At 30.0% G+C, this 10,547-nt stretch overlaps 1 long non-coding RNA gene across 2 annotated transcripts; it reads left to right on the forward strand.

The window, feature by feature from the left end:
- The first annotated feature begins 8,892 nt into the window (after positions 1-8,892).
- Positions 8,893-10,222, forward strand: LOC142637398 (uncharacterized). Of its 2 annotated transcripts, none has more exons than XR_012844622.1 (2): positions 8,893-9,226; positions 9,395-10,222. It is a non-coding gene; the product is annotated as an uncharacterized LOC142637398 (long non-coding RNA). The 2 variants fall into 2 exon arrangements; XR_012844623.1 differs by having other exon boundaries at positions 9,856-10,222.
- Positions 10,223-10,547: the final 325 nt, after the last annotated feature.

Consider the following 10,547-nt stretch of genomic DNA (forward strand, 5'->3'; position numbering starts at 1 on the left):
GGTTGTAACTAGTAACTAAACTTCCACTAACAAAATTAACATTGTTATATATTTTAAAAATCTAACTGTTAAATTGTACATTCTTTATGTTTCTAATATATATGTCAAATTTTCGTGCCAATCATGTTATTTATATTTACTATTCGAATCATAAAATTAGATTTTATACCTAATTTTAAATAAAAAAAATTTAAAATTTAAATATTTGATTAATTATATAACTATTGATCTTAATCTTCTAAAAATTTGCAAGTATTGAGGGGGAAAAAAAGATAATGCGTGGAGTTTTGTACCCAAAATTTACCCATTTTTTAATTGATACCTACCCGATAATTGCTTAAAATACCTAATGAATTTCTTAGCCCAAGTTCAAAATTCTCTCTAACTTGGCTAAATCTTGTTACACCCTTCTTACTATACACTCTAAAATCTGAATACACTTCTTATGAAATCATGAACAATTTTAATTAAAATTATGATATCATGAAAGCAATTTCAACTCACGTTATAGTGTGTATGATAAGTGTGCAATACCCCATGTGTGATACTCATTACTCTTCTAACTTTGTCCTTGCGACAGTGTGAGATGGCAAGTTGAAACTTTCATGTAGCTCCATTACTTGCCATTTTTATTCTATATTAGTATTACGCTCATAAGATGCACAACTTAATCAAGAATAATGTAGAAATTTTCATTAAAAATTTCCATTAATATATTTTATAATTAAAAAAATATATCATTTTAAGCTACATGACAAATGAGTATAGTATTACTCTAAATTTTTATCAAAAACCGAAAAATATAATGGATTATAAAATATTTTAAAAAAATGAAACTCATTTTAAATATCTCAAGATTTTTATTATTGGGTTTTAATCGAATTGGTATTTTTATTTTATTTTATTTTTGGCAGTAGAGTTTCATTTAAGGTGTGTTAATCATTTAATGTACATATAATGAATCACTATATTATACCATATAACTTCTAATACTTGCATTGAGTGAGATGGTATGATCTAACATAACAACCCAACTTTTATCATTACATCAAAAAATTCATGATAGAATATTAGAATTATTAAAATAATTTTTTTTTAATATTGTATACACAAATTTTTATTATAGTTACTAATTTAACATACTTATAGCACACGACACAATAAAAAATTAAAAAAAAAGAGAGGAAAATATTAATTAAAAAAAAAAAAGAGTGTCCATCTAACATAATCACAGCGTATAGGACATAACATTTATTATATGATGATATAATATAGGCAAGGGCAGCTTAATGTATTTGGGGTCTAAGGCGAAAACTGAAATTAAGGCCTTATATATTTAAACGTGATTTTAAAAAAATTAAATATTATTTAAATTCTATTATCTTGTTTTAGATGCAAAATAACTACTAATTAACATGAATAATGAAGATTTTTTTTTTGAAAGCTTATAGACAAAAAAATTTACCAAACTTTTCAAACCTATTGATGTGGCAGATTGATAATGATAAGTAAAAAAATGATATTAGTGATGAATTTAGATAAAAACTAGTAAAAGTTTGTCAATTCAACTTATGAAAAATGTTGTGAATTTTTTTTGTATTGCTCTTTTTTTAGAAGTGCTACATTCATAATATTTTCATAACAAATCCTAGGTGTTAATTTATTACTAATTCTAATTTAAACTCATCACTGATATTAATTTTTTGTCATCAATAATACCTTGTAACAACCTACCAATTAAGATTTATTCTACTACCGAATACCTTTGGTGCGGTGGTCACTCCACAAGTATAAATGCTTGTAGGGTGTGGGGGTTAAGAGCCGGAGTTCAAGTCTCTAAGAGGGAGCTTCACACACATATACATTTAGATTAGGTTAGAGTAGAAATTATATCTTGTATAAAAAAAAAATTTATTCTAAAAGTGTTGTAAAAAATGTTGGAGATGTAACTTTTTTTTTTTTGTTCATTTGATAAAAAAATATTATTTTATTTATTGGCTAATATTTGGATTTAATTAATACTATTTAAATATTTTTTTAAAATCTTATTAGTTAAAATTTGAGAGCTTTTTTTCCTACTTGGGGCCTTAGTCGGCCGCATTATTTGCTTTACATGTAGAGCCAGCACTAAATATAGACTTGACATAACATGTAACATGTTGTTGTATGTAGCTTTTTGTATGTAGTTGTATCTTGTTGTAAACAAGATGCATGAAATTTGTGATCTAAGAACAATGGTTAAGAATTAAGAAAATCCAAAAGCATGAGAGAGCGGGAAAGTTTTCTTTTTCCTTTTTTTTTTTTTTTAATTAGTTACACCCTCTTTGCAATCCACCTCATGTAAATTGTTCGATAAAAATTTAATAGCACATTACAAATTTGAGAACTGGTGATTTTACCAAAATAAAAATACTAGTTTGATAGGTTTACAAAAAGTAGAATTGAGTCTGAAAGGGTATAAAGATTTAGAGTATAAAGTTGATGAATTTACAGAAATCCATAGAATCTACTAATAAGTTAAAAACAAATTGATAGAAATTAATAACCACGGTCCCTATCTTATTAAAATTAATAATGTAATGTTGTTAAGAGCATCTTAGTGTGAAAGAATTTCATTTTTTATGTTAGTATAAACCCGTGGAGGTCTTCTAAGTTCTAACTTTAAAATTAAATTATTTTTCTCAAAAATAAAAATAAAAATAAAAATAAAATCAATAATTGGATATCTTCTAAGTTCTAACCTTTTCTATTCTCTATAAAAAAAAAATAATAAAAAAAAAAAACCGTTCTAACCTTTTTTATAAAAAAGAAAAAGAAATTGGACGTCTTTTTTTATTTATTAAATTCAATCCCTATACAAATGGGCAATCCTAATACGAGTAGGACTTGGGTTGAGCCAACGCGCATGAGTATATGACCGTTGGTTCTTGAAAAAAAAAAAATTAATATGACCGTTAAACCGCCTTGTATATGCAGGTACTATAACATCAAAACCAAAGGCACCCACAACACAAACTCAACAAAAAAGAATCAGTGAAAAATACCCTCTTTGCTCTGCGTGTCTTTCTTTTTCCCTTTGGAATATCATATCAATGGAAGAAATCGCAACAGTGACAGAGACCGAGGCCAAGAATTGCCTGCAGAAAACTCCAACGAAGAAAGTTTTGGGAAGGAAGCGATCTTTGCAACAAGATTTCTTGACGCTGTCTCTCAACAGCTGTCATCTCAACGCAGCAACAAGAGATCATCAGCAAGAAGAAGAAGAAGAAGAGTGTCAGATGAGTTCCCCGTCTCCGCCTCCCACTCCCATTCGCCGCCGCAACAAGCGTTGCCGCCGCCTCGTGTTCTTTGCCACGGGTTCAACAACGGCTCCTGCTCCTCCTGCTCGGCCGCGTGTTTTGTTTGCGTCAGAGGGAAACGCCTTGTGATGAGTTCCACCATTCTTTGTTTTGATGGCAAGTGAGAGTGATCAACTTTTTTTTTTTTTTTCTTTTAATATTTTGATAGTTACTTGGGATTTGAATCTTGAAATCTCACTTAAATTACAAGATTTTTGACACTCAATCGGCTCTCTTTTGCATTCTTTAATTTAAGTTAAATTACAAGATTTTTGACATTCAATGGGCTCGTTTACCTTCTTTAATTTAGGCTATTTAGTTATTTTTCTTGCATGTTTACAAAGTTTGACTATGTTTATGTATGGCAAAAATTATTTTTGTTAACTATTTAACTTATTTTTACTACTATTTATGGACTCTTACTTTTTGGTATTTTCATGGATTTTACTGTACTATTTCAACTAACTTTTACCTTTATTTATTTACAATACTTTCAACAACAAAAAATTTCAATTTCAGTAAAAATTTCAGTTTCACATATTCGTTATTGCACGTGTTTTTTTGAAATCGTGTTTTAAAATACACGATTTCACAATTTTATTTAAAATCAATTTAAAACATGATTTGAAAGGAATGTGTGCATTGTGTGCGCCACAATTTTATTTAAAATCAATTTAAAACATGATTTGAAAGGAATGTGTGCATTGTGTGCGCCATTATAAGTCTCCATAATTGCATGTATCAATCTAGCTAGAAGATTTTTACCTACAAAGATAGAAAAATAATAATGAGCACTCAAAAAGCTTTTTGAGTGCTCATTATTATTTTTCTATCTTTACAAGCTTATCACCATTTTTTATAATTATTTTATAAATTTATTCTTCTTCTCCTTTCCTCCTTTCTATTTTTTCTTCTTTTTTTAAAAATATTTTCTGTTACGGTGTTAAAAGTGGGTGTGTAAGATTGCATTAAAAAAAAAAAGTGTGCTGGTTGCTGTGGGTCTTCAGTACTACATTTGTTGATTAATAAGATTGCCTTATTCTTCCAACAAATAAAATTTATTACTTAAAAAAAAAACTTGATTAGATATTTGTTTTTCCTTCTATTTAACATACAGTTTTTTTTTTGTGGACAAATTACATTGGATCTATTATTCTTTAAGGTGGTTTCAAATCAAACACTATAGTTTCTAAGTTTTTAAATGCAATCATAAAATTTAAGAAAGTTACAAATTAAACGATATAATTTTTTAATTTAAAAAAAGATCCTTAAATTGCAAAATCATATATAATTTGAACCCGCAAAGCATAGGGTTTAAATTGATATGATTTTAAAACTTTGTAAGGGTTAATTGATAAATGTCTACAGTCTACTACATGATTTAATTTGAAACTTTAGGGTAGGAAATTATATTTATTCTTCTTGTTTTTGCTAGTTGCATGGTGATTGATATGTCCAATTTGATTTTGGTTTGGATTCAGTATATTTAGTACATTGGACTTGTTGGAATGATGATACATGGCCAAAAGTAGACACAAATCATCATATCGTATGGATTCAGTATAACTAGTTATATTGGACGGAAGCTTTGTTTCTCCAACTTCCATATCAATAATATCAAAAGAGAAAATGGACAATTTTGAAATAAATGTTAAAAGATTAATAAAAACCAAATGTGGTATTACTCTATATTTATCCATTATTGGCCCATTTCTTTCCAAAAAAAAAAAAAGGCCCATCCAAGATTGCCTTAACCTTTAAAGGGATATCCATATTGATAATTTAATATTCCTGTATTTTGAGACGAAACGTGCCGAAAGGAGTATTGTTGATTTCATAGACGGAACCCAAATATATATAGACACTATTAGCACGCAAACACCGAACCCACACGACTGTTAAGTGTTAACAGCTTGACACTAATACTAAAACAGAATGGTGTTAATAAATGTAAATCAACCCAAATCAAATGAACTTGTGATTCTTAACGTGGGTACATTGAAAACCCAATGTATACGAAAACTCATGCCACGTGGCAACAATTTGCGAGAAGATTGCTAGAAAAACTGATTACCAAAACTGGGTCAACTAATTGCCAAGATGTCATAATTTTAATTTGATTTTCTATTTTAATTCTTAGTTTTCTGAAAATGTCAAAATACTAATTCTTAGTTTTTGCTTCTTACACAGGGTTCAAATATTTTAAGCAAGTTAAAGATTTCAGCCCTTGTAACCCGCCACCATCCACATACCTCACATGGCCCTAATTTTTTTTTTTTTTGATTAAAAGATTGAAGATGGCCCTAATTATGTGGTGCATAAGAGATTAAAACATACTTTCAATATTATGGCATTGTCTAGGGTTTTTGATCAATATCTTGAAATTTCAATCCCATCTTCTACTAATCTACTTAAAAAACTATCAAAAAAATATTTACTACTAATTTTATTACAAAATTTTTAACAGGAAATGTAATTAGTGTTGAATTAATAATGTAAGAAATAAAATTTTGATTAGTTTTTATGTTTAAAAATTGACATTGACATTGGTTTTCGAATCTTTTATCTAAAAAAAAATGACACTAATAAGACTTTTTATATGATAAAACTGGTAGTATTTCTAACATTATTCTACCGGATTTATGCAAATAACATTTCTCTCACATCTCAACTGGCTTTGGCATCTTCCTAAGATTTAGGTAAAATTTATAGATAATAGATAATAATAGTTACAGTACTTGGATTAAAATTATCTGAAGATTTCATGGAATTCTAAATTTTTTTACCATTATCCATGTTGAAATTAATAGATTGGATTTTACCATATCACCAACCTTTAAATAAACTTTAACTATCATTCCAAAATAAATGCATGGAAAGAATTTTTTTTTTTTTTTTTACACAAGATAGAATTTCTACTCTAACTTAATTTAAGTATATAAGTGTGTGGATCTCTCTCCTAGAGACTTAAACCCCAGCCCTTATCTCCCACACTTCACATACACTTATACTTATAGAGTGACCATTGCATCAAAGATGTGCAGTGGTTTAAAGTTAATTAGAAACTCTAGAACTTAATGGTTATATAGTTAATCATTCCACTTTCCTCTTTAGGACAAAAGCAGTTACTTTTACAGTTACAGTTTAATGGTTACAGTTTTACGCGTAGCTACTCTTTCTTCTCTTGCTCATGCAGAGAAACCCTTCTTCTTCTATGAGAGAGATAACTATTCATGCACGTAATCCCTTGTTTAAAAAGCCCTCCATGTATAAACGGAATATGCTTGAGAGTTTTTGAAGAAATCTGTCTGTCTATCTTCATTGTCCGTGTATCAAATTGTTGCCTTGTGTTTGTGAAATTCAGAATCTCCCTTGCTTTTCCCATACTCCAACTTTATTAATAATAACTTACGTGAAGAAACATTTCCTTATTATGTTACCACAACAAAGATGATCTTCTCAATCACTTTTGTTTATATAAATTTTAGAGTTTGAGAAGATTATAAACCATCTTTCCCTGCAACATTTCTGGGTTTGATTAATGCACATCATCAAAAAATATTAGAGAAACCATGTTATCCATTACAAATATCTTGAGGTGTCAAAGACCAATAACAAAACAAATCTCAGTTCGAATTTTGATACGTAATTGGCACAAAGAAGCAATTCCAGTGGTATGGGAAAAGCCTGAAAAAGGGTGGACTAAGTTGAACTTTGATGGGTCTTCCAAAGGTAAAGCAAACAAGGCCAGCATTGGAGGGGTGTTTAGAAACCACAAGGCTGAATTCATACTTGGCTATGCAGAATCCATAGGAAGGGCTAATAGCACCATTGCTGAATTGGCTGCACTTCGACGAGGCCTTGAATTGGTGCTCGAAAACGGTTGGAACGACGTGTGGCTTGAAGGAGATGCCAAGACATTGATTGATATTATTGCAAAAAGGAGACAGGTTAAATCCACAGAAGTGCAAAGGCATGTTAGTGACATAAATTTGATTATATTGGAGCTCGACAATTGCCTTGTGACTCATGTATATAGAGAGGGTAATAGAGCTGCTGATAAATTTGCTCAGATTGGCCATCATATGAAGAAGCCTGGAATTTGGAGGAATGCACCTCCTGATGAACTTTTAGCCATTATGAAAGAAGATGCTGAGGGAAAGACTGTACTTCGATTAAGATAAGCAAATTAATTATAGGACTACCTAGTTTTGTTTATTTGTTAGTTTGTACATTTATTGCTAGGAAGATATATATAGTAATTCTTCATTTTTCATGTGTAAGATGCTTAACATTTCTAAGCATCTTTCATCATGGTCAATTACTTGTATATATATGCAGTTCATTGGATACCCAAAATGTATTTAGTTGTAATTTTTTTTTTATTGAAATGTAATTGTACAAAGTAGTGTTTATGCACTACAAAATTGATCTAGGCCCTTTCTTATAATGTCAGATTTCTCATATATATATATATATATATATATATATATATATATATATATATATATATATATATATATATATATATAGTTTGTCAAAACAAAAAAAGTTATAAAAGGGGACCCCTTTTGACTTTTTACAACAATACAATTTAATCATTTCTGTTCATAACAAAATAACAATTTAATCATTTCCGTAGTACTATGGGCGTGCCATACCATCAAAAATGAGTTTAGAATGTCCCTTTCATCTCATTTTGCTTTCTGAGTTTTCTTCAAATTTACTTAAAATAACTCATTTCAGCTCACCAAATTTACTTAAAATAACTCATGTGATGATAATTCTTATTGACACGCCTTATATGTAAATGGAAAATGATTTCATTTTCATGGATCTTCTACATGACTTTATTTTTTTTGGAGAAAAAAATATGTTGTGCACAAAGTTTTGGTCCTCCTTTCCTGTCACAACTTCAAAAAAGCGGTACCCTTTTCATAATGCCATATGTAGCTCCAAGATGAAGTTGTTTCCCTATAGGATTTCATGCATAGTCACGACACATTAGTCGGTGTCAGTTTTCTACCACAATATGTAATACTACCACTGCCACTTCATTTTATATGATAGAACTCTTACAAACACAAAGCAATTATCATAGAAAAAACGCCATAAATTTTTAAAAGAAAGAGACGCTGCAGTTGTGGGTCAACTATTGCAATGAGAAACACAAAATCGAGTACTTTTTTCGTCTTTTCCAGACATCTGAAAGCCCTAAACTAGATGACATGTATATATACATACTTAAAAATTATGCATACAGGACAGAGATCCACCAACCACTTAAAGGTCCCTTTCCAAACATGTGCTATGAAAATGTCAAGCTTATGAAAACGTCAATAGGATACTTAAATAACCTTACCAACCATATGGGAATGAATGAAAAACGAACAGATGGGACTATTATTTTGGTATACCTGTCAAGAATGAGACAGTTGGGGTGCTTGAGAAGAAACTAATATAGTACAAGATATAAGATTCCAGTACAATTTACTAGTACAAATCTGAAATCTCATATTGATAAAGCATTTTTACATTTGGTCTAGCAGCCTGGTATAGAGTTGCTCTAGCTCTGAATCTGGCAAGTAAAAAATTGTAGTACAAATCGTGTACTACACTATAGAGGCTTCTTTGCATATATATATACATACAAATTTTAATGCACCAAGATGCTTAATTTGATGTGATTCAGTTTTGAGTAAGCATTGGAGACTCCCAGATTGAAGAAACATCATTGAGTGCAGCGTTGATGAAAGTGTGTGTCTGTTTCCTATCTTCTATAGGGAGAATCATGGGCCAGTATTGTGGGACAATTTCATTAGCGCTGCACTCAATCATGTTTTTTTGCTATATGGGGACAATGCTACAGAGAAACCTAAACATCACAGGTTCTTTCTTCTTCACTTGTTTTATTTTTTTTAAGGCTCCCTTTTTCGTTTGGAAAGAGCAAATCTTGAAATTGTTCAGAATAATGAAATTGGCTTCCTTTTAACATTCATTTTATATATACATATATATCGAATTTCTGATAAATTCTTCGCATGTTTCGTGAATAGTCAGGACATTAAAGAACATCTAAAGAGTCATTTAGAGAATTGGCCTGACTTTATCTCTACCGTTCCGTTTGAAGAAATGAAGGATTCCAAAGATTCGATATCTTTTTAGTTGTTGAATCTTTCTTGGATTGATCCATATGAGATATTCCGAATTCCCATTATTAATGGAATGAAAATGATCTCTAAATTGATTTTCTATATATATGCAAGTTGCAACCAAGTTTTGACCCAAGGAGAGGGAAAATGTGAAATTTTTTTCTTATAACGTTTTCAATATACCATTTTGCAGGAAATAGATACCAACAAGCAAGTCCTCTCAAAATATAGCTTACAAGCATGAACAGCTTTTTCATCTTTTTTTTTTCCTTTTTTCTTTTTAACAAGCGAACACCTAGAGCCTTAATGCAACTGCACATTATCTACAATTCAGAGAAAAATTAATTTCTCTCTTTATTTTCCAGAAATGATGGATTGGTCATGAACTAAGAAGACTACTGTTTTCAACCCAAAAAAAAAAAAGACCGCTGTTGCAAATTGTCCTCGTATGATGATCAGCCAGATTCAAACAATGCAGTATTAATTTATAGTGAAGCATTGGGACCAGAAATAAATTAGCCCTCTATAATATAGAGTTCAATTGAGCTTCTCGAGATATGCTTAAACATAGCACACTTTTTTTTTGGGTTATTGCATTCTTTACTGTCACATAGTTTTGTATATCAATTATCAAACAGTAAGTTCATTCAATTCTGTGTATCCACATCATGGTCATCAATGACGATTGACAAAGTGTACCAAGAAATATATTCCATTTATTAATCTGAGTCATATTATAAGAACACGGTTCGTTTTACTATTATTTTTGCTATTTGGAAATCCATTTTTGGCTACTGCAATGCCTCAAAGGCACCTTTAATTTATGTCAATAGCCATGAACAAGGATGAAGCAGCAGCATTCAATTTAGATTTACACGAACTTTGAACCCAATGACTCAAATGAATCTATGCAAATTCTAAACACGAACTTCGCAATGTTGATTTTTCTGTATGGTCAGACTCCTTGTTTTCTGGAACAAGCTTTTGTCCATGATGTTATTGTTAGCTTGAGATCTTAATGAAGTTTGGCAGTTTTCCCATAAAAAAAAAAAAAAAA

This window comes from Castanea sativa, chromosome 5, assembly GCF_040712315.1.
Source record: "Castanea sativa cultivar Marrone di Chiusa Pesio chromosome 5, ASM4071231v1".
NCBI lineage: Eukaryota > Viridiplantae > Streptophyta > Magnoliopsida > Fagales > Fagaceae > Castanea > Castanea sativa.